Consider the following 26,906-nt stretch of genomic DNA (forward strand, 5'->3'; position numbering starts at 1 on the left):
TGAGAGGAAGAACAAGAAGGAGAACACCAAGAACTCCAAGATCTAGATCCAAGGGGTTCCCCTCACATAAAGGAGAAAGTGATTGGTGGAAATTTGGATCTAGATCTCCTCTCTCTTTTCCCCAAAAAACTAGCAAGAATCCATGGAGGGATTGAGAGATAGCAAGCTCGAAGAAGGTCAACAATGGGGGAAGAACACGAGCTTAAAGGATAAGGTTCATTGGGGAAAAAGACCCCCTTTTATAGGTGGGGAAAAATCCAACCGTTATGCTCACAGCCCGCACAGAGCGGTACTACCGCTCGACCTCACGGTACTAACGCTAGGGATAGCGGTACTCCCTCAAAGGGTAGCGGTACTACTGCTTGCGAGCGGTACTAAAAAAATACATCCGTGCCTACCACCGCTGGACTTGTGACGAGTTTTTGGTCCGGAGAGGAAGTAGCCATGGAAGTAGCCACGGTAGTACTGCTCCAAGCGATAGTACTGCTCCCAAGAGCGGTAGTAAAAAAATGCATCCCCTCCAAGCGGTAGTACCGCTCCCACGAGCTGTAGTACCGCTGCAGCTTTTATAAGGACACCAAAACTGACACAACTTCTGCAAACGGACTCCGAATTCAACGAAACCAAGTTTGTTGGAAAGCTAGAGACAAGGGCTAACACAATCTTGATAGAAATAACAATAAGAAGCAAAATAGAAAAGGCCCATAAGAAGATGGTGAGAACCCTTCCTCGAATAAGACCGGTAAAACCTCCAACACCGAAAACGCAATAGAGGAAGCATGTGAACTCCGTTTTCGATGAACTCAAGCTTGTCAAGAAGATGACCATAAGCTCCAAATCTCACAAATAGAACCAAACAAGAACCAAGAAAGATGATGCAAGGATGCAATGGTTTGAGCTCACTACGAATGATACGATCAAGCTACTCATCGAGAGCCCCCCTTGATAGTACGGCAATCAATCCTATAACCCGGTCTCCCAAATACCGCCATGAGACCGGTAAAATAGAAGACCTATCAAGGGAAAACCTTTGCCTTGCATGAAGTCCACTTGAGCTATATGATGACGATCTTGACTCCCTCAAGTTGGACCACCTTTCTTGATTGTGTTGGCTCGATGAAGACTAGATGATTGCTCCCCCATAGTCCACTATGGGTGAGCCACTCTTCGGCACATGTTCACAAGTCCATTGTCACCACAATGGACGGCAAGCTTCAAGCACTCGATCTCTTCGTGATGCATCACTTGAACTTGCACAATGCAACTTAACCCCACAAAGAACTCTCACGAAGACCATGGGTTAGTACACAAAGCGTAATTGAAAATGGCTTACCATACCATGGGATCACTTGATCCCTCTCGGTACATCTTCTACGCTTTGTGTGTTGATCAACTTGATTCACTCTTTGACTTAGTCTTGATCAACCTCTCACAAGACCAATCTTTAGGTAATTCCTTGAATAGCACCTTGGTCGACACAAACTCCTTGAAACCAACACATGAACTCCAAGAAAAGCCTATGGACAAAACCTTAAAATATAACTCCAGGCAACCATTAGTCCATAGAGATTGTCATCAATTACCAAAACCAAACATGGGGGCACCACATGTTCTTTCAATGTCCCCCATTTTGGTAATTGATGACAATCACTTTCAAGAGAGTTTATATAAGGAATTATGCATCACCATGCAATGCAACAACCAATGATGCATGAGTAAGAGATGCAAATGCTTAGGAACAAAACCAAAGCAATGCAAAACTCTGAAAACTTCTCCACAAAACTCTCTGAAACTTCTCCCCATTGGCGTCGATTGCCAAAATGGGCGAAGAGCTTAGAAGGCCAATATAGAGAGTGTTCCTCCATAAATTGTGTATTTCTCAACAAGAGAGTGGAATGTCATACACATATCCAAAGGTAAATACTTGGAGGAAGACAAACTATATTGAGGCACAAAGATTGCTAAAGAATGATATGCCACAAAGACATAACAAAGAGAGACACAAGCAATCAAGCAATCAAAAGATACCAATTGAAGCAAGCAATCAATAGATACCAATTGAACCAACTAGACCAATGATCCTACGTGCCACATGAATAAAAGAAATTATGATATGAGCAAAGGAGTGTTCTAGAGAAACTAGAGAAGCTCCCCATGATTTGTGCACAATTTAGTTTTGTAATTGGATACAATGAGCACAAAATAGGATTGTCACTCCCAAAAGATCAATAGAACCTCACGATAAGTGCAAGAGAGCAACGGAGTGTTCTAAAGACACTAGTGAAGCTCCCCATGATTTGTGCGCTCCTTAGAATATTTGCATTAGGATACCAAGTGCACAAAAATAGGATCATCACTCCCCGAAAATCAATAGAAACTCACAACAAGTGCAAGTGGACAAGTAGGAAACAAAGCCTAGCACTTGCAACAAACAAATGGTTGAGCAACATGTAAAAGAGGAAACTTAAGAATAGGCTCAACCAAAACCGATGTGTGTGAGTCATGGCAAAGCACTTGAGAAGACTAATATACGGTTGAGCATTAAGCATCAACATAGTCTTGGATACTGGAGATACAAGGTGCATGACATGTCCTCCCCCACACACACACCAAGCAAAAGAGTTCACAAGCACACTAAAAATTCACAATGAATAACCAACACTTGTGACGACCCATGGTGAAGAAAGAAAATGATAGCTTTGTCAAGAGGAGGGATAACAATCGAAATGGCAAAAGCCTCATCAAGACAAGCAAGAGAAAACAATATCTTCACCACAACAGAGTGCATCAAGATGCAATGATATACGATCCGCACTCAAGGTAAGTCCTTTCACATAACCACCAAGGAAAGGTGGACGTGAAAGAATAAGGATATGAACTACAGATGTAACTCCTCTCAAGTGTATAAGATTCTAGGTGGATGAAAATCATGATGATATCAATCCACAAAGAAGGATATACACACGAAATAGTTACAAAAAGGAAAGAACAAGATATCCACAAGGAAGTCATAAATATACCAATAAGAAATTTGCTTGAGAGCATAGTACATGGCTAGATATGGTCTTATTGTATATAAATGAATTCCAACCACACGAACATCAAAGACATCGCAACTAGCAACAAGAGTTCATTGTTGGGATGCTTTGAGAAAGGAAACAAGTATCACAAGATGGAATGAATATCATGCAAGGATGCAACCTACACAAGGTTGAATGCAAGAAAAGAATGCATGAATAGATACTTGTTACCGAGATATCATTGGAAGGATGTAGAAGAAACCAATTGAAGGTAGTAGATGTTGGGGAACGTAGCAGAAATTCAAAATTTTCTATGCATCACCAAGATCAATCTATGGAGTAATCTAGCAACGAGGGGAAGGGGAGTGAATCTACATACCCTTGTAGATCGCGATGCGAAAGCATTGCAAGAACGCGGATGAAGGAGTCATACTCGTAGCGATTCAGATCGCGGTTGATTCCGATCTAAGCACCGAAGAACGGTGCCTCCGCGTTCAACACACGTGCAGCCCGGTGACGTCTCCCACGCCTTGATCCAGCAAGGAGAGAGGGAGAGGTTGGGGAAGACTCCGTCCAGCAGCAGCACGACGGCGTGGTGGTGATGGAGGAGCGTGGCAATCCCGCAGGGCTTCGCGAAGCACCGCGGGAGAGGAGGAGGAGGGAGAGGGGTATGGCTGCGCCGAAAGAGAGACGTTCTCGTGTCTTGGGCAGCCCCAAACCTCAACTATATATAGGGGGGGAAGGGGATGCGCCCCCTCTAGGGTTTCCACCCCCAAGGGCTGGCGGCCAGCCCTAGATCCCATCTAGGGGGGCGGCCAAGGGGAGGAGAGGGGGGCGCCACTAGGGTGGGCCTTAAGGCCCATCTGGACCTAGGGTTTGCCCCCTCCCACTCTCCCATGCGCCTTGGGCCTTGGTGGGGGCGCACCAGCCCACCTGGGGCTGGTCCCCTCCCACACTTGGCCCACGCAGCCTTCTGGGGCTGGTGGCCCCACTTGGTGGACCCCCGGGACCCTCCCGGTGGTCCCGGTACATTACCGATATCACCCGAAACTTTTCCGGTGACCAAAACAGGACTTCCCATATATATATCTTTACCTCTGGACCATTCCGAAACTCCTCGTGACGTCCGGGATCTCATCCGGGACTCCTAACAACATTCGGTAACCACGTACATGCTTTCCCTATAACCCTAGCGTCATCGAACCTTAAGCGTGTAGACCCTACGGGTTCGGGAACCATGCAGACATGACCGAGACGTTCTCCGGTCAATAACCAACAGCAGGATCTGGATACCCATGTTGGCTCCCACATGTTCCACGATGATCTCATCGGATGAACCACGATGTCAAGGATTCAATCAATTCCGTATGCAATTCCCTTTGTCTATCGATATGTTACTTGCCCGAGATTCGATCGTCGGTATCCCGATACCTTGTTCAATCTCGTTACCGGCAAGTCTCTTTACTCGTTCCATATCTCACATCATCCCGTGATCAACTCCTTGGTCACACTGTGCACATTATGATGATGTCCTACCGAGTGGGCCCAGAGATACCTCTCTGTTTACACGGAGTGACAAATCCCAGTCTCGATTCGTGCCAACCCAACAGACACTTTCGGAGATACCTGTAGTGCACCTTTATAGTCACCCAGTTACATTGTGACGTTTGGTACACCCAAAGCATTCCTACGGTATCCGGGAGTTGCACAATCTCATGGTCTAAGGAACTGATACTTGACATTAGAAAAGGTCTGAGCAAACGAACTACACGATCTTGTGCTAGGCTTAGGATTGGGTCTTGTCCATCACATCATTCTCCTAATGATGTGATCCCGTTATCAACGACATCCAATGTCCATGGTCAGGAAACCGTAACCATCTATTGATCAACGAGCTAGTCTCCTAGAGGCTTACTAGGGACAATGTGTTGTCTATGTATCCACACATGCATCTGAGTTTCCTATCAATACAATTCTAGCATGGATAATAAACGATTATCATGAACAAGGAAATATAATAATAACCTATTTATTATTGCCTCTAGGGCATATTTCCAACAGTCTCCCACTTGCACTAGAGTCAATAATCTAGTTCACATCACCATGTGATTAACACTGACAGGTCACATCACCATGTGACCAACATCCAAAGAGTTTACTAGAGTCAACAATCTAGTTCACATCATTATGTGATTAACACTCAATGAGTTCTGGTTTGATCATGTTATGCTTGTGAAAGAGGTTATTAGTCGACGGGTCTGAACCTTTCAGATCCGTGTGTGCTTTACGAATATCTATGTCATCTTGTGGATGCTACCACGCGCTATTTGGAGCCATTTCAAATAATTGCTCTACTATGCGAATCCGGTTTACTACTCAGAGTCATCCGGATTAGTGTCAAAGTTCGCATCGACGTAACCCTTTACGACGAACTCCTTTTCACCTCCATAATCGAGAAAATTCCTTAGTCTACTAGATACTAAGGATAAGTTCGACCGCTGTCATGTGATCCATTCCCGGATCACTATTGTACCCCTTGACCAACTCATGGCAAGGCACACTTCATGTGCGGTACACAGCATAGCATACTGTAGAGCCTACGTCTGAAGCATAGGGGACGACCTTCGTCCTTTCTCTTTCTTCTGCTGTGGTCAGGTCTTGAGTCTTACTCAATACTCACACCTTGTAACACAGCCAAGAACTCCTTCTTTGCTGATCTATTTTGAACTCTTTCAAAATCATGTCAAGGTGTGCGTTCTTTGAAAGTATCGTCGGGCGTCTTGATCTATCTCTATAGATCTTGATGCCCAATATGTAAGCAGCTTTTATCTAGGTCTTCCTTTGAAAAACTCTTTTCAAACAACCCTTTATGCTTTCCAGAAATTTTACATCATTTCGGATCAACAATATGTCATTCACATATACTTATGAGAAATGTTGTAGCGCTCCCACTCACTTTATTGGAAATACAAGTTTCTCATAAACTTTGTATAAACGCAAAATCTTTGATCATCTCATCAAAGCGTACATTCCAACTCCGAGATGCTTACTCCAGTCCTTAGAAGGATCGCTGGAGCTAGCATACCTTTTAGCATCCTTAGGATGGACAAAACCTTTCTGATTTTATCACATACATCCTTTCCTTACGAAAACTGGTAAGGAAACTTGTTTTGACATCCATCTGCCAGATTTCATAAATGCAGCTAATGCTAACATGATACCGACGGACTTAAGCATCGCTACGGATGAGAAAATCTCATCGTAGTCAACTCCTTGAACTTGTGAAAATACCTTTTTTCACAAGTCGAGCTTCATAGACGGTAACATTACCGTCCACGTCCGTCTTCTTCTCAAAGATCCATTTATCTCGGATTTCATGGCTTCTAACCATTTGTCGGAATATGGGCCCACCATCGCTTCTCCATAGCCCGTAGGTTCAGTATTGTCCAACAACATGATATCTCAGACAGGATCACGTACCACTCTGAAGTAGCACGCATCCTCGTCGTCCTACGAGGTTTGGTGGTGACTTGATCCGAAGTTTCATGATCACTATCATAAACTTCCACTTCAATTGGTATAGGTGCCACAGGAACAACTTCCTGTGCCCTGCTACACACCAGTTGAAGTGACGGTTCAATAACCTTATCAAGTCTCCACCATCCTCCCACTCAATTCTTTCGAGAGAAACTTTTCCTCGAGAAAGGACCCATTTCTAGAAGCAATTACTTTTGCTTCCAGATCTGAAATAGGAGGTATACCCAACTGTTTTGGGTTTTCTATGAAGATGCATTTATCCGCTTTGGGTTCGAGCTTATCAGCCTGAAACTTTTTCACATAAGCATCGCAGCCCCAAACTTTTAAGAAACGACAACTCAGGTTTCTCTAAACGGTGTCGTCTCAACGGAATTGCGTGGTGCCCTATTTAAAGTGAATGCGGTTGTCCCTAATGCCTAACCCATAAACGATAGTGGTAATTCGATAAGAGACATCATGGCATGCACCATATCCAATAGGGTGCAGTTATGATGTTCGGACACACCATCACACTATGGTGTTCCAGGCGGTATTAATTGTGAAACACTTTCCACAATGTCTTAATTGTGTGCAAAACTCGTAACTCAGATACTCATCTCTATGATCATATCACAGAAATTTTATCCTCTTGTCACGACGATCTTCAACTTCACTCTGAAATTACTTGAACCTTTCAATAATTCAGACTTGTGTTTCATCAAGTAAATACACTCAGCATCTACTCAAACCATCTGTGAAGTAAGAACATAACGATATCCACTGCATGCCTCAGCACTCATTGGACTGCATACATCAAAATGTATTACTTCCAATAAGTTGCTCTCTTGTTCCATCTTACTGAAAACGAGGTCTTTCAGTCATCTTGCCCATGTGGTATGATTTACATGTCTCAAGTGATTCAAAATCAAGTGAGTCCAAACAATCCATCTGCATGGAGTTTCTTCATGCATATATACCAATAGACATGGTTCGCATGTCTCAATCTTTTCAAAAACGACTGAGTCCAAAGATCCATCTACATGGAGCTTCTTCATGCGTTCTATACTAATATGACTCAAATGGCAGTGCCACAAGTATGTGGAACTATCATTACTATCTTATATCTTTTGGCATGAACATATGTATCACTACGATCGAGATTCATTTTAGGTGCAAGACCATTGAAGGTATTATTCAAATAAACATAGTAACCATTATTCTCCTTAAATGAATAACCGTATTGCGATAAACATAATCCAATCATGCTCAACGCAAACACCAAATCTCGATGGTAGAGGGAGCATGCGATGCTTGATCACATCAACCTTGGAAACACTTCCAACACATATCGTCATCTCACGTTTAGCTAGTCTCCGTTTATTCCGCAGCTTTTATTTCGAGTTACTAACACTTAGCAACCGAACCGGTATCTAATACCCTGGTGCTGCTAGGAGTACTAGTAAAGTACACATGTATATCCAATATACTTCTGTCGACCTTGCCTGCCTTCTCATCTACCGAGTATCTAGGGTAGTACTGCTTCAGTGACCGTTCCCCTCATTACAGAAGCACTTAGTCTCGGGTTTGGGTTCAACCTTGGGATTCTTCACTAGAGCAGCAAACGATTTGTTGTTTCATGAAGTGTCCCTTTTGCCCTTGCCCTTCTAGAAACTAGTGGTTTTACTAACCATCAACAATTGATGCTCCTTCTTGATTTCTACTTTCGCGGTGTCAAACATCGTGAGTTGCTCAAGGATTATCATCTATCCTTGATATTTATAGTTCATCACGAAGCTCTAATAGCTTGGTGGCAGTGATTATGGAGAACCATCACTATCTCATCTGGAAGATTAACTCCCACTCGATTCAAGCGATTGTAGTACTCAGACAATCTGAGCACATGCTCAACGATTGAGCTTTTCTCCCTTAGTTTGCAGGCTTAAGAAACTTGTCAGAGGTCTCATACCTCTTGATGTGGGCACTAGTCTGAAATCCCAATTTCAGTCTTCGGAACATCTCACATGTTTTGCGACGTTTCAAAAAACCGTCTTTGGTGCCACAATTCTAAACCGTTAGCATTACGCACTGAACTATCACGTAGTTATCAAAACGTGTATGTCAGATGTTCCGCAACATCTATAGACGACGCTGAGGTTCAGCACACCGAGCGGTGCATTAAGGACATAAGCCTTCTGTGCAACAATGAGGACAATCCTCAGTTTACGGACCCAGTCCGCATAATTTCTACTACCAACTTTCAACTAAATTTTCTCTAGGAACATATCTTAAACAGTAGAACTAAAGCGTATGACATAATTTGCAAAGACCTTTTGACTATGTTCATGATAATGAAGTTCATCTGATTATTGAATGAACTCCCACTCAGATAGACATCCCTCTAGTCATCTAAGTGACACATGATCCGAGTCAAACTAGGCCGTGTCCGATCATCACGTGAGACGGACTAGTCATCATCGGTGAACATCTCCATGTTGATCGTATCTGCTATACGACTCATGTTCGACCTTTCGGTCTCTTGTGTTCCGAGGCCATGTCTGTACATGCTAGGCTCGTCAAGTCAACCTAAGTGTTTTGCATGTGTTCCGAGGCCATGTCTGTACATGCTAGGCTCGTCAACACCCGTTGTATTCGAACGTTAGAATCTATCACACCCGATCATCACGTGGTGCTTCGAAACAACGAACCTTCGCAACGGTGCACAGTTAGGGGGAACACCTCTCTTGAAATTTTAGTGAGGGATCATCTTATTTATGCTACCGTCGTTCTAAGCAAATAAGATGCATAACATGATAAACATCACATGCAATCAAATAGTGACATGATATGGCCAATATCATTTTGCTCCTTTGATCTCCATCTTCGGGGCACCATGATCATCTTTGTCACCGGCATGACACCATGATCTCCATCATTGTGTCTTCATGAAGTTGTCACGCCAACGATTACTTCTAATTCTATGGCTAACGCGCTTAGCAATAAAGTAAAGTAATTTACATGGCGTTATTCAATGACACGCAGGTCATACAAAAATTAAAGACAACTCCTATGGCTCCTGCCGGTTGTCATACTCATCGACATGCAAGTCGTGATTCCTATTACAAGAATATGATCAATCTCATACATCACATATATCATTCATCACATCTTCTGGCCATATCACATCACAAGGCACATGCTGCAAAAACAAGTTAGACGTCCTCTAATTGTTGTTGCAAGTTTTTACGTGGCTTGTATAGGTTTCTAGCAAAAACGTTTCTTACCTACGTAAGACCACAACGTGATATGCCAATTTCTATTTACCCTTCATAAGGAACCTTTTCATCGAATCCGTTCCGACTAAAGTGGGAGAGACAGACACCCGCTAGCCACCTTATGCATCTAGTGCATGTCAGTCGGTGGAACCTGTCTCACGTAAGCATACGTGTAAGGTCGGTCCAGGCCGCTTCATCCCACAATGCCGCCGAAACAAGATAAGACTAGTAGCGGCAAGAAGAATTGGCAACATCTACGCCCACAACTTCTTTGTGTTCTACTCGTGCATAGAAACTACGCATAGACCTAGCTCATGATGCCACTGTTGGGGAACGTAGCAGAAATTCAAAATTTTCTACGCATCACCAAGATCAATCTATGGAGTAATCTAGCAACGAGGGGAAGGGGAGTGAATCTACATACCCTTGTAGATCGCGATGCGGAAGCGTTGCAAGAACGCGGATGAAGGAGTCGTACTCGTAGCGATTCAGATCGCGGTTGATTCCGATCTAAGCACCGAAGAACGGTGCCTCCGCGTTCAACACACGTGCAGCCCGGTGACGTCTCCCACGCCTTGATCCAGCAAGGAGAGAGGGAGAGGTTGGGGAAGACTCCGTCCAGCAGCAGCATGATGGCGTGGTGGTGATGGAGGAGCGTGGCAATCCCGCAGGGCTTCACCAAGCACCGCGGGAGAGGAGGAGGAGGGAGAGGGGTATGGCTGCGCCAAAAGAGAGACGTTCTCGTGTCTTGGGCAGCCCCAAACCTCAACTATATATAGGGGGGAAGGGGCTGCGCCCCCTCTAGGGTTTCCACCCCCAAGGGCTGGCGGCCAGCCCTAGATCCCATCTAGGGGGGGCGGCCAAGGGGAGGAGAGGGGGGGCGCCACTAGGGTGGGCCTTAAGGCCCATCTGGACCTAGGGTTTGCCCCCTCCCACTCTCCCATGCGCCTTGGGCCTTGGTGGGGGCGCACCAGCCCACCTGGGGCTGGTCCCCTCCCACACTTGGCCCACGCAGCCTTCTGGGGCTGGTGGCCCCACTTGGTGGACCCCCGGGACCCTCCCGGTGGTCCCGGTACATAACCGATATCACCCGAAACTTTTCCGGTGACCAAAACAGGACTTCCCATATATAAATCTTTACCTCCGGACCATTCTGGAACTCCTCGTGACGTCCGGGATCTCATCCGGGACTCCGAACAACATTCGGTAACCACGTACATGCTTTCCCTATAACCCTAGCGTCATCGAACCTTAAGCGTGTAGACCCTACGGGTTCGGGAACCATGCAGACATGACCGAGACGTTCTCCGGTCAATAACCAACAGCGGGATCTGGACACCCATGTTGGCTCCCACATGTTCCACGATGATCTCATCGGATGAACCACGATGTCGGGGATTTAATCAATCCCGTATGCAATTCCCTTTGTCTATCGATATGTTACTTGCCCGAGATTCGATCGTCGGTATCCCGATACCTTGTTCAATCTCGTTACCGGCAAGTCTCTTTACTCGTTCCGTAACTCACATCATCCCGTGATCAACTCCTTGGTCACACTGTGCACATTATGATGATGTCCTACCGAGTGGGCCCAGAGATACCTCTCCGTTTACACGGAGTGACAAATCCCAGTCTCGATTCGTGCCAACCCAACAGACACTTTCGGAGATACCTGTAATGCACCTTTATAGTCACCCAGTTACGTTGTGACGTTTGGTACACCCAAAGCATTCCTACGGTATCCGGGAGTTGCACAATCTCATGGTCTAAGGAACTGATACTTGACATTAGAAAAGGTCTGAGCAAACGAACTACACGATCTTGTGCTAGGCTTAGGATTGGGTCTTGTCCATCACATCATTCTCCTAATGATGTGATCCCGTTATCAACGACATCCAATGTCCATGGTCAGGAAACCGTAACCATCTATTGATCAACGAGCTAGTCTCCTAGAGGCTTACTAGGGACAAGGTGTTGTCTATGTATCCACACATGCATCTGAGTTTCCTATCAATACAATTCTAGCATGGATAATAAACGATTATCATGAACAAGGAAATATAATAATAACCTATTTATTATTGCCTCTAGGGCATATTTCCAACAGTCTCCCACTTGCACTAGAGTCAATAATCTAGTTCACATCACCATGTGATTAACACTGACAGGTCACATCACCATGCGACCAACATCCAAAGAGTTTACTAGAGTCAACAATCTAGTTCACATCATTATGTGATTAACACTCAATGAGTTCTGGTTTGATCATGTTATGCTTGTGAGAGAGGTTATTAGTCGACGGGTCTGAACCTTTCAGATCCGTGTGTGCTTTACGAATATCTATGTCATCTTGTGGATGCTACCACGCGCTATTTGGAGCCATTTCAAATAATTGCTCTACTATACGAATCCGGTTTACTACTCAGAGTCATCCGGATTAGTGTCAAAGTTCGCATCGACGTAACCCTTTACGACGAACTCCTTTTCACCTCCATAATCGAGAAAATTCCTTAGTCTACTAGATACTAAGGATAAGTTCGACCGCTGTCATGTGATCCATTCCCGGATCACTATTGTACCCCTTGACCAACTCATGGCAAGGCACACTTCATGTGCGGTACACAGCATAGCATACTGTAGAGCCTACGTCTGAAGCATAGGGGACGACCTTCGTCCTTTCTCTTTCTTCTGCTGTGGTCAGGTCTTGAGTCTTACTCAATACTCACACCTTGTAACACAACCAAGAACTCCTTCTTTGCTGATCTATTTTGAACTCTTTCAAAATCATGTCAAGGTGTGCGTTCTTTGAAAGTATCATCGGGCGTCTTGATCTATCTCTATAGATCTTGATGCCCAATATGTAAGCAGCTTTTATCCAGGTCTTCCTTTGAAAAACTCCTTTCAAACAACCCTTTATGCTTTCCAGAAATTTTACATCATTTCGGATCAACAATATGTCATTCACATATACTTATGAGAAATGTTGTAGCGCACCCACTCACTTTATTGGAAATACAAGTTTCTCATAAACTTTGTATAAACCCAAAATCTTTGATCATCTCATCAAAGCGTACATTCCAACTCCGAGATGCTTACTCCAGTCCTTAGAAGGATCGCTGGAGCTAGCATACCTTTTAGCATCCTTAGGATGGACAAAACCTTTCTGATTTTATCACATACATCCTTTCCTTACGAAAACTGGTAAGGAAACTTGTTTTGACATCCATCTGCCAGATTTCATAAATGCAGCTAATGCTAACATGATACCGACGGACTTAAGCATCGCTACGGATGAGAAAATCTCATCGTAGTCAACTCCTTGAACTTGTGAAAATACCTTTTTTCACAAGTCGAGCTTCATAGACGGTAACATTAACGTCCACGTCCGTCTTCTTCTCAAAGATCCATTTATCTCGGATTTCATGGCTTCTAACCATTTGTCGGAATATGGGCCCACCATCGCTTCTCCATAGCCCGTAGGTTCAGTATTGTCCAACAACATGATATCTCAGACAGGATCACGTACCACTCTGAAGTAGCACGCATCCTCGTCGTCCTACGAGGTTTGGTGGTGACTTGATCCGAAGTTTCATGATCACTATCATAAACTTCCACTTCAATTGGTATAGGTGCCACAGGAACAACTTCCTGTGCCCTGCTACACACCAGTTGAAGTGACGGTTCAATAACCTTATCAAGTCTCCACCATCCTCCCACTCAATTCTTTCGAGAGAAACTTTTACTCGAGAAAGGACCCGTTTCTAGAAGCAATTACTTTTGCTTCCAGATCTGAAATAGGAGGTATACCCAACTGTTTTGGGTTTTCTATGAAGATGCATTTATCCGCTTTGGGTTCGAGCTTATCAGCCTGAAACTTTTTCACATAAGCATCGCAGCCCCAAACTTTTAAGAAACGACAACTCAGGTTTCTCTAAACGGTGTCGTCTCAACGGAATTGCGTGGTGCCCTATTTAAAGTGAATGCGGTTGTCCCTAATGCCTAACCCATAAACGATAGTGGTAATTCGATAAGAGACATCATGGCATGCACCATATCCAATAGGGTGCAGTTATGATGTTCGGACACACCATCACACTATGGTGTTCCAGGCGGTATTAATTGTGAAACACTTTCCACAATGTCTTAATTGTGTGCAAAACTCGTAACTCAGATACTCATCTCTATGATCATATCACAGAAATTTTATCCTCTTGTCACGACGATCTTCAACTTCACTCTGAAATTACTTGAACCTTTCAATAATTCAGACTTGTGTTTCATCAAGTAAATACACTCAGCATCTACTCAAACCATCTGTGAAGTAAGAACATAACGATATCCACTGCATGCCTCAGCACTCATTGGACTGCATACATCAAAATGTATTACTTCCAATAAGTTGCTCTCTTGTTCCATCTTACTGAAAACGAGGTCTTTCAGTCATCTTGCCCATGTGGTATGATTTACATGTCTCAAGTGATTCAAAATCAAGTGAGTCCAAACAATCCATCTGCATGGAGTTTCTTCATGCATATATACCAATAGACATGGTTCGCATGTCTCAATCTTTTCAAAAACGACTGAGTCCAAAGATCCATCTACATGGAGCTTCTTCATGCGTTCTATACTAATATGACTCAAATGGCAGTGCCACAAGTATGTGGAACTATCATTACTATCTTATATCTTTTGGCATGAACATATGTATCACTACGATCGAGATTCATTTTAGGTGCAAGACCATTGAAGGTATTATTCAAATAAACATAGTAACCATTATTCTCCTTAAATGAATAACCGTATTGCGATAAACATAATCCAATCATGCTCAACGCAAACACCAAATCTCGATGGTAGAGGGAGCATGCGATGCTTGATCACATCAACCTTGGAAACACTTCCAACACATATCGTCATCTCACGTTTAGCTAGTCTCCGTTTATTCCGCAGCTTTTATTTCGAGTTACTAACACTTAGCAACCGAACCGGTATCTAATACCCTGGTGCTGCTAGGAGTACTAGTAAAGTACACATGTATATCCAATATACTTCTGTCGACCTTGCCTGCCTTCTCATCTACCGAGTATCTAGGGTAGTACTGCTTCAGTGACCGTTCCCCTCATTACAGAAGCACTTAGTCTCGGGTTTGGGTTCAACCTTGGGATTCTTCACTAGAGCAGCAAACGATTTGTTGTTTCATGAAGTGTCCCTTTTGCCCTTGCCCTTCTAGAAACTAGTGGTTTTACTAACCATCAACAATTGATGCTCCTTCTTGATTTCTACTTTCGCGGTGTCAAACATCGTGAGTTGCTCAAGGATTATCATCTATCCTTGATATTTATAGTTCATCACGAAGCTCTAATAGCTTGGTGGCAGTGATTATGGAGAACCATCACTATCTCATCTGGAAGATTAACTCCCACTCGATTCAAGCGATTGTAGTACTCAGACAATCTGAGCACATGCTCAACGATTGAGCTTTTCTCCCTTAGTTTGCAGGCTTAAGAAACTTGTCAGAGGTCTCATACCTCTTGATGTGGGCACTAGTCTGAAATCCCAATTTCAGTCTTCGGAACATCTCACATGTTTTGCGACGTTTCAAAAAACCGTCTTTGGTGCCACAATTCTAAACCGTTAGCATTACGCACTGAACTATCACGTAGTTATCAAAACGTGTATGTCAGATGTTCCGCAACATCTACAGACGACGCTGAGGTTCAGCACACCGAGCGGTGCATTAAGGACATAAGCCTTCTGTGCAACAATGAGGACAATCCTCAGTTTACGGACCCAGTCCGCATAATTTCTACTACCAACTTTCAACTAAATTTTCTCTAGGAACATATCTTAAACAGTAGAACTAAAGCGTATGACATAATTTGCAAAGACCTTTTGACTATGTTCATGATAATGAAGTTCATCTGATTATTGAATGAACTCCCACTCAGATAGACATCCCTCTAGTCATCTAAGTGACACATGATCCGAGTCAAACTAGGCCGTGTCCGATCATCACGTGAGACGGACTAGTCATCATCGGTGAACATCTCCATGTTGATCGTATCTGCTATACGACTCATGTTCGACCTTTCGGTCTCTTGTGTTCCGAGGCCATGTCTGTACATGCTAGGCTCGTCAAGTCAACCTAAGTGTTTTGCATGTGTTCCGAGGCCATGTCTGTACATGCTAGGCTCGTCAACACCCGTTGTATTCGAACGTTAGAATCTATCACACCCGATCATCACGTGGTGCTTCGAAACAACGAACCTTCGCAACGGTGCACAGTTAGGGGGAACACCTCTCTTGAAATTTTAGTGAGGGATCATCTTATTTATGCTACCGTCGTTCAATAAGATGCATAACATGATAAACATCACATGCAATCAAATAGTGACATGATATGGCCAATATCATTTTGCTCCTTTGATCTCCATCTTCGGGGCACCATGATCATCTTTGTCACCGGCATGACACCATGATCTCCATCATTGTGTCTTCATGAAGTTGTCACGCCAACGATTACTTCTAATTCTATGGCTAACGCGCTTAGCAATAAAGTAAAGTAATTTACATGGCGTTATTCAATGACACGCAGGTCATACAAAAATTAAAGACAACTCCTATGGCTCCTGCCGGTTGTCATACTCATCGACATGCAAGTCGTGATTCCTATTACAAGAATATGATCAATCTCATACATCACATATATCATTCATCACATCTTCTGGCCATATCACATCACAAGGCACATGCTGCAAAAACAAGTTAGACGTCCTCTAATTGTTGTTGCAAGTTTTTACGTGGCTTGTATAGGTTTCTAGCAAAAACGTTTCTTACCTACGTAAGACCACAACGTGATATGCCAATTTCTATTTACCCTTCATAAGGAACCTTTTCATCGAATCCGTTCCGACTAAAGTGGGAGAGACAGACACCCGCTAGCCACCTTATGCATCTAGTGCATGTCAGTCGGTGGAACCTGTCTCACGTAAGCATACGTGTAAGGTCGGTCCAGGCCGCTTCATCCCACAATGCCGCCGAAACAAGATAAGACTAGTAGCGGCAAGAAGAATTGGCAACATCTACGCCCACAACTTCTTTGTGTTCTACTCGTGCATAGAAACTACGCATAGACCTAGCTCATGATGCCACTGTTGGGGAACGTAGCAGAAATTCAAAATTTTCTACGCATCACCAAGATCAATCTATTGAGTAATCTAGCAACGAGGGGAAGGGGAGTGAATCTACATACCCTTGTAGATCGCGATGCGGAAGCGTTGCAAGAACGCGGATGAAGGAGTCGTACTCGTAGCGATTCAGATCGCGGTTGATTCCGATCTAAGCACCGCAGAACGGTGCCTCCGCGTTCAACACACGTGCAGCCCGGTGACGTCTCCCACGCCTTGATCCAGCAAGGAGAGAGGGAGAGGTTGGGGAAGACTCCGTCCAGCAGCAGCATGATGGCGTGGTGGTGATGGAGGAGCGTGGCAATCCCGCAGGGCTTCACCAAGCACCGCGGGAGAGGAGGAGGAGGGAGAGGGGTATGGCTGCGCCAAAAGAGAGACGTTCTCGTGTCTTGGGTAGCCCCAAACCTCAACTATATATAGGGGGGAAGGGGCTGCGCCCCCTCTAGGGTTTCCACCCCCAAGGGCTGGCGGCCAGCCCTAGATCCCATCTAGGGGGGGCGGCCAAGGGGAGGAGAGGGGGGGCGCCACTAGGGTGGGCCTTAAGGCCCATCTGGACCTAGGGTTTGCCCCCTCCCACTCTCCCATGCGCCTTGGGCCTTGGTGGGGGCGCACCAGCCCACCTGGGGCTGGTCCCCTCCCACACTTGGCCCACGCAGCCTTCTGGGGCTGGTGGCCCCACTTGGTGGACCCCCGGGACCCTCCCGGTGGTCCCGGTACATAACCGATATCACCCGAAACTTTTCCGGTGACCAAAACAGGACTTCCCATATATAAATCTTTACCTCCGGACCATTCTGGAACTCCTCGTGACGTCCGGGATCTCATCCGGGACTCCGAACAACATTCGGTAACCACGTACATGCTTTCCCTATAACCCTAGCGTCATCGAACCTTAAGCGTGTAGACCCTACGGGTTCGGGAACCATGCAGACATGACCGAGACGTTCTCCGGTCAATAACCAACAGCGGGATCTGGATACCCATGTTGGCTCCCACATGTTCCACGATGATCTCATCGGATGAACCACGATGTCGGGGATTTAATCAATCCCGTATGCAATTCCCTTTGTCTATCGATATGTTACTTGCCCGAGATTCGATCGTCGGTATCCCGATACCTTGTTCAATCTCGTTACCGGCAAGTCTCTTTACTCGTTCCGTAACTCACATCATCCCGTGATCAACTCCTTGGTCACACTGTGCACATTATGATGATGTCCTACCGAGTGGGCCCAGAGATACCTCTCCGTTTACACGGAGTGACAAATCCCAGTCTCGATTCGTGCCAACCCAACAGACACTTTCGGAGATACCTGTAATGCACCTTTATAGTCACCCAGTTACGTTGTGACGTTTGGTACACCCAAAGCATTCCTACGGTATCCGGGAGTTGCACAATCTCATGGTCTAAGGAACTGATACTTGACATTAGAAAAGGTCTGAGCAAACGAACTACACGATCTTGTGCTAGGCTTAGGATTGGGTCTTGTCCATCACATCATTCTCCTAATGATGTGATCCCGTTATCAACGACATCCAATGTCCATGGTCAGGAAACCGTAACCATCTATTGATCAACGAGCTAGTCTCCTAGAGGCTTACTAGGGACAAGGTGTTGTCTATGTATCCACACATGCATCTGAGTTTCCTATCAATACAATTCTAGCATGGATAATAAACGATTATCATGAACAAGGAAATATAATAATAACCTATTTATTATTGCCTCTAGGGCATATTTCCAACAGCCTCCCACTTGCACTAGAGTCAATAATCTAGTTCACATCACCATGTGATTAACACTGACAGGTCACATCACCATGCGACCAACATCCAAAGAGTTTACTAGAGTCAACAATCTAGTTCACATCATTATGTGATTAACACTCAATGAGTTCTGGTTTGATCATGTTATGCTTGTGAGAGAGGTTATTAGTCGACGGGTCTGAACCTTTCAGATCCGTGTGTGCTTTACGAATATCTATGTCATCTTGTGGATGCTACCACGCGCTATTTGGAGCCATTTCAAATAATTGCTCTACTATACGAATCCGGTTTACTACTCAGAGTCATCCGGATTAGTGTCAAAGTTCGCATCGACGTAACCCTTTACGACGAACTCCTTTTCACCTCCATAATCGAGAAAATTCCTTAGTCTACTAGATACTAAGGATAAGTTCGACCGCTGTCATGTGATCCATTCCCGGATCACTATTGTACCCCTTGACCAACTCATGGCAAGGCACACTTCATGTGCGGTACACAGCATAGCATACTGTAGAGCCTACGTCTGAAGCATAGGGGACGACCTTCGTCCTTTCTCTTTCTTCTGCTGTGGTCAGGTCTTGAGTCTTACTCAATACTCACACCTTGTAACACAACCAAGAACTCCTTCTTTGCTGATCTATTTTGAACTCTTTCAAAATCATGTCAAGGTGTGCGTTCTTTGAAAGTATCATCGGGCGTCTTGATCTATCTCTATAGATCTTGATGCCCAATATGTAAGCAGCTTTTATCCAGGTCTTCCTTTGAAAAACTCCTTTCAAACAACCCTTTATGCTTTCCAGAAATTTTACATCATTTCGGATCAACAATATGTCATTCACATATACTTATGAGAAATGTTGTAGCGCACCCACTCACTTTATTGGAAATACAAGTTTCTCATAAACTTTGTATAAACCCAAAATCTTTGATCATCTCATCAAAGCGTACATTCCAACTCCGAGATGCTTACTCCAGTCCTTAGAAGGATCGCTGGAGCTAGCATACCTTTTAGCATCCTTAGGATGGACAAAACCTTTCTGATTTTATCACATACATCCTTTCCTTACGAAAACTGGTAAGGAAACTTGTTTTGACATCCATCTGCCAGATTTCATAAATGCAGCTAATGCTAACATGATACCGACGGACTTAAGCATCGCTACGGATGAGAAAATCTCATCGTAGTCAACTCCTTGAACTTGTGAAAATACCTTTTTTCACAAGTCGAGCTTCATAGACGGTAACATTAACGTCCACGTCCGTCTTCTTCTCAAAGATCCATTTATCTCGGATTTCATGGCTTCTAACCATTTGTCGGAATATGGGCCCACCATCGCTTCTCCATAGCCCGTAGGTTCAGTATTGTCCAACAACATGATATCTCAGACAGGATCACGTACCACTCTGAAGTAGCACGCATCCTCGTCGTCCTACGAGGTTTGGTGGTGACTTGATCCGAAGTTTCATGATCACTATCATAAACTTCCACTTCAATTGGTATAGGTGCCACAGGAACAACTTCCTGTGCCCTGCTACACACCAGTTGAAGTGACGGTTCAATAACCTTATCAAGTCTCCACCATCCTCCCACTCAATTCTTTCGAGAGAAACTTTTCCTCGAGAAAGGACCCGTTTCTAGAAGCAATTACTTTTGCTTCCAGATCTGAAATAGGAGGTATACCCAACTGTTTTGGGTTTTCTATGAAGATGCATTTATCCGCTTTGGGTTCGAGCTTATCAGCCTGAAACTTTTTCACATAAGCATCGCAGCCCCAAACTTTTAAGAAACGACAACTCAGGTTTCTCTAAACGGTGTCGTCTCAACGGAATTGCGTGGTGCCCTATTTAAAGTGAATGCGGTTGTCCCTAATGCCTAACCCATAAACGATAGTGGTAATTCGATAAGAGACATCATGGCATGCACCATATCCAATAGGGTGCAGTTATGATGTTCGGACACACCATCACACTATGGTGTTCCAGGCGGTATTAATTGTGAAACACTTTCCACAATGTCTTAATTGTGTGCAAAACTCGTAACTCAGATACTCATCTCTATGATCATATCACAGAAATTTTATCCTCTTGTCACGACGATCTTCAACTTCACTCTGAAATTACTTGAACCTTTCAATAATTCAGACTTGTGTTTCATCAAGTAAATACACTCAGCATCTACTCAAACCATCTGTGAAGTAAGAACATAACGATATCCACTGCATGCCTCAGCACTCATTGGACTGCATACATCAAAATGTATTACTTCCAATAAGTTGCTCTCTTGTTCCATCTTACTGAAAACGAGGTCTTTCAGTCATCTTGCCCATGTGGTATGATTTACATGTCTCAAGTGATTCAAAATCAAGTGAGTCCAAACAATCCATCTGCATGGAGTTTCTTCATGCATATATACCAATAGACATGGTTCGCATGTCTCAATCTTTTCAAAAACGACTGAGTCCAAAGATCCATCTACATGGAGCTTCTTCATGCGTTCTATACTAATATGACTCAAATGGCAGTGCCACAAGTATGTGGAACTATCATTACTATCTTATATCTTTTGGCATGAACATATGTATCACTACGATCGAGATTCATTTTAGGTGCAAGACCATTGAAGGTATTATTCAAATAAACATAGTAACCATTATTCTCCTTAAATGAATAACCGTATTGCGATAAACATAATCCAATCATGCTCAACGCAAACACCAAATCTCGATGGTAGAGGGAGCATGCGATGCTTGATCACATCAACCTTGGAAACACTTCCAACACATATCGTCATCTCACGTTTAGCTAGTCTCCGTTTATTCCGCAGCTTTTATTTCGAGTTACTAACACTTAGCAACCGAACCGGTATCTAATACCCTGGTGCTGCTAGGAGTACTAGTAAAGTACACATGTATATCCAATATACTTCTGTCGACCTTGCCTGCCTTCTCATCTACCGAGTATCTAGGGTAGTACTGCTTCAGTGACCGTTCCCCTCATTACAGAAGCACTTAGTCTCGGGTTTGGGTTCAACCTTGGGATTCTTCACTAGAGCAGCAAACGATTTGTTGTTTCATGAAGTGTCCCTTTTGCCCTTGCCCTTCTAGAAACTAGTGGTTTTACTAACCATCAACAATTGATGCTCCTTCTTGATTTCTACTTTCGCGGTGTCAAACATCGTGAGTTGCTCAAGGATTATCATCTATCCTTGATATTTATAGTTCATCACGAAGCTCTAATAGCTTGGTGGCAGTGATTATGGAGAACCATCACTATCTCATCTGGAAGATTAACTCCCACTCGATTCAAGCGATTGTAGTACTCAGACAATCTGAGCACATGCTCAACGATTGAGCTTTTCTCCCTTAGTTTGCAGGCTTAAGAAACTTGTCAGAGGTCTCATACCTCTTGATGTGGGCACTAGTCTGAAATCCCAATTTCAGTCTTCGGAACATCTCACATGTTTTGCGACGTTTCAAAAAACCGTCTTTGGTGCCACAATTCTAAACCGTTAGCATTACGCACTGAACTATCACGTAGTTATCAAAACGTGTATGTTAGATGTTCCGCAACATCTACAGACGACGCTGAGGTTCAGCACACCGAGCGGTGCATTAAGGACATAAGCCTTCTGTGCAACAATGAGGACAATCCTCAGTTTACGGACCCAGTCCGCATAATTTCTACTACCAACTTTCAACTAAATTTTCTCTAGGAACATATCTTAAACAGTAGAACTAAAGCGTATGACATAATTTGCAAAGACCTTTTGACTATGTTCATGATAATGAAGTTCATCTGATTATTGAATGAACTCCCACTCAGATAGACATCCCTCTAGTCATCTAAGTGACACATGATCCGAGTCAAACTAGGCCGTGTCCGATCATCACGTGAGACGGACTAGTCATCATCGGTGAACATCTCCATGTTGATCGTATCTGCTATACGACTCATGTTCGACCTTTCGGTCTCTTGTGTTCCGAGGCCATGTCTGTACATGCTAGGCTCGTCAAGTCAACCTAAGTGTTTTGCATGTGTTCCGAGGCCATGTCTGTACATGCTAGGCTCGTCAACACCCGTTGTATTCGAACGTTAGAATCTATCACACCCGATCATCACGTGGTGCTTCGAAACAACGAACCTTCGCAACGGTGCACAGTTAGGGGGAACACCTCTCTTGAAATTTTAGTGAGGGATCATCTTATTTATGCTACCGTCGTTCAATAAGATGCATAACATGATAAACATCACATGCAATCAAATAGTGACATGATATGGCCAATATCATTTTGCTCCTTTGATCTCCATCTTCGGGGCACCATGATCATCTTTGTCACCGGCATGACACCATGATCTCCATCATTGTGTCTTCATGAAGTTGTCACGCCAACGATTACTTCTAATTCTATGGCTAACGCGCTTAGCAATAAAGTAAAGTAATTTACATGGCGTTATTCAATGACACGCAGGTCATACAAAAATTAAAGACAACTCCTATGGCTCCTGCCGGTTGTCATACTCATCGACATGCAAGTCGTGATTCCTATTACAAGAATATGATCAATCTCATACATCACATATATCATTCATCACATCTTCTGGCCATATCACATCACAAGGCACATGCTGCAAAAACAAGTTAGACGTCCTCTAATTGTTGTTGCAAGTTTTTACGTGGCTTGTATAGGTTTCTAGCAAAAACGTTTCTTACCTACGTAAGACCACAACGTGATATGCCAATTTCTATTTACCCTTCATAAGGAACCTTTTCATCGAATCCGTTCCGACTAAAGTGGGAGAGACAGACACCCGCTAGCCACCTTATGCATCTAGTGCATGTCAGTCGGTGGAACCTGTCTCACGTAAGCGTACGTGTAAGGTCGGTCCAGGCCGCTTCATCCCACAATGCCGCCGAAACAAGATAAGACTAGTAGCGGCAAGAAGAATTGGCAACATCTACGCCCACAACTTCTTTGTGTTCTACTCGTGCATAGAAACTACGCATAGACCTAGCTCATGATGCCACTGTTGGGGAACGTAGCAGAAATTCAAAATTTTCTACGCATCACCAAGATCAATCTATTGAGTAATCTAGCAACGAGGGGAAGGGGAGTGAATCTACATACCCTTGTAGATCGCGATGCGGAAGCGTTGCAAGAACGCGGATGAAGGAGTCGTACTCGTAGCGATTCAGATCGCGGTTGATTCCGATCTAAGCACCGAAGAACGGTGCCTCCGCGTTCAACACACGTGCAGCCCGGTGACGTCTCCCACGCCTTGATCCAGCAAGGAGAGAGGGAGAGGTTGGGGAAGACTCCGTCCAGCAGCAGCATAATGGCGTGGTGGTGATGGAGGAGCGTGGCAATCCCGCAGGGCTTCACCAAGCACCGCGGGAGAGGAGGAGGAGGGAGAGGGGTATGGCTGCGCCAAAAGAGAGACGTTCTCGTGTCTTGGGCAGCCCCAAACCTCAACTATATATAGGGGGGAAGGGGCTGCGCCCCCTCTAGGGTTTCCACCCCCAAGGGCTGGCGGCCAGCCCTAGATCCCATCTAGGGGGGGCGGCCAAGGGGAGGAGAGGGGGGGCGCCACTAGGGTGGGCCTTAAGGCCCATCTGGACCTAGGGTTTGCCCCCTCCCACTCTCCCATGCGCCTTGGGCCTTGGTGGGGGCGCACCAGCCCACCTGGGGCTGGTCCCCTCCCACACTTGGCCCACGCAGCCTTCTGGGGCTGGTGGCCCCACTTGGTGGACCCCCGGGACCCTCCCGGTGGTCCCGGTACATAACCGATATCACCCGAAACTTTTCCGGTGACCAAAACAGGACTTCCCATATATAAATCTTTACCTCCGGACCATTCTGGAACTCCTCGTGACGTCCGGGATCTCATCCGGGACTCCGAACAACATTCGTTAACCACGTACATGCTTTCCCTATAACCCTAGCGTCATCGAACCTTAAGCGTGTAGACCCTACGGGTTCGGGAACCATGCAGACATGACCGAGACGTTCTCCGGTCAATAACCAACAGCGGGATCTGGATACCCATGTTGGCTCCCACATGTTCCACGATGATCTCATCGGATGAACCACGATGTCGGGGATTTAATCAATCCCGTATGCAATTCCCTTTGTCTATCGATATGTTACTTGCCCGAGATTCGATCGTCGGTATCCCGATACCTTGTTCAATCTCGTTACCGGCAAGTCTCTTTACTCGTTCCGTAACTCACATCATCCCGTGATCAACTCCTTGGTCACACTGTGCACATTATGATGATGTCCTACCGAGTGGGCCCAGAGATACCTCTCCGTTTACACGGAGTGACAAATCCCAGTCTCGATTCGTGCCAACCCAACAGACACTTTCGGAGATACCTGTAATGCACCTTTATAGTCACCCAGTTACGTTGTGACGTTTGGTACACCCAAAGCATTCCTACGGTATCCGGGAGTTGCACAATCTCATGGTCTAAGGAACTGATACTTGACATTAGAAAAGGTCTGAGCAAACGAACTACACGATCTTGTGCTAGGCTTAGGATTGGGTCTTGTCCATCACATCATTCTCCTAATGATGTGATCCCGTTATCAACGACATCCAATGTCCATGGTCAGGAAACCGTAACCATCTATTGATCAACGAGCTAGTCTCCTAGAGGCTTACTAGGGACAAGGTGTTGTCTATGTATCCACACATGCATCTGAGTTTCCTATCAATACAATTCTAGCATGGATAATAAACGATTATCATGAACAAGGAAATATAATAATAACCTATTTATTATTGCCTCTAGGGCATATTTCCAACAGCCTCCCACTTGCACTAGAGTCAATAATCTAGTTCACATCACCATGTGATTAACACTGACAGGTCACATCACCATGCGACCAACATCCAAAGAGTTTACTAGAGTCAACAATCTAGTTCACATCATTATGTGATTAACACTCAATGAGTTCTGGTTTGATCATGTTATGCTTGTGAGAGAGGTTATTAGTCGACGGGTCTGAACCTTTCAGATCCGTGTGTGCTTTACGAATATCTATGTCATCTTGTGGATGCTACCACGCGCTATTTGGAGCCATTTCAAATAATTGCTCTACTATACGAATCCGGTTTACTACTCAGAGTCATCCGGATTAGTGTCAAAGTTCGCATCGACGTAACCCTTTACGACGAACTCCTTTTCACCTCCATAATCGAGAAAATTCCTTAGTCTACTAGATACTAAGGATAAGTTCGACCGCTGTCATGTGATCCATTCCCGGATCACTATTGTACCCCTTGACCAACTCATGGCAAGGCACACTTCATGTGCGGTACACAGCATAGCATACTGTAGAGCCTACGTCTGAAGCATAGGGGACGACCTTCGTCCTTTCTCTTTCTTCTGCTGTGGTCAGGTCTTGAGTCTTACTCAATACTCACACCTTGTAACACAACCAAGAACTCCTTCTTTGCTGATCTATTTTGAACTCTTTCAAAATCATGTCAAGGTGTGCGTTCTTTGAAAGTATCATCGGGCGTCTTGATCTATCTCTATAGATCTTGATGCCCAATATGTAAGCAGCTTTTATCCAGGTCTTCCTTTGAAAAACTCCTTTCAAACAACCCTTTATGCTTTCCAGAAATTTTACATCATTTCGGATCAACAATATGTCATTCACATATACTTATGAGAAATGTTGTAGCGCACCCACTCACTTTATTGGAAATACAAGTTTCTCATAAACTTTGTATAAACCCAAAATCTTTGATCATCTCATCAAAGCGTACATTCCAACTCCGAGATGCTTACTCCAGTCCTTAGAAGGATCGCTGGAGCTAGCATACCTTTTAGCATCCTTAGGATGGACAAAACCTTTCTGATTTTATCACATACATCCTTTCCTTACGAAAACTGGTAAGGAAACTTGTTTTGACATCCATCTGCCAGATTTCATAAATGCAGCTAATGCTAACATGATACCGACGGACTTAAGCATCGCTACGGATGAGAAAATCTCATCGTAGTCAACTCCTTGAACTTGTGAAAATACCTTTTTTCACAAGTCGAGCTTCATAGACGGTAACATTAACGTCCACGTCCGTCTTCTTCTCAAAGATCCATTTATCTCGGATTTCATGGCTTCTAACCATTTGTC

The 26,906-nt window shown here is 44.4% G+C and overlaps 1 pseudogene; it reads right to left on the minus strand.

Annotated features, from left to right (window-relative positions):
- Nucleotides 1-26,906, minus strand: part of LOC141025835 (uncharacterized) — a 50,058-nt pseudogene that overhangs the window by 1,579 nt on the left and 21,573 nt on the right.

Source organism: Aegilops tauschii, chromosome 6 (genome assembly GCF_002575655.3).
Source record: "Aegilops tauschii subsp. strangulata cultivar AL8/78 chromosome 6, Aet v6.0, whole genome shotgun sequence".
Lineage (NCBI taxonomy): Eukaryota > Viridiplantae > Streptophyta > Magnoliopsida > Poales > Poaceae > Aegilops > Aegilops tauschii.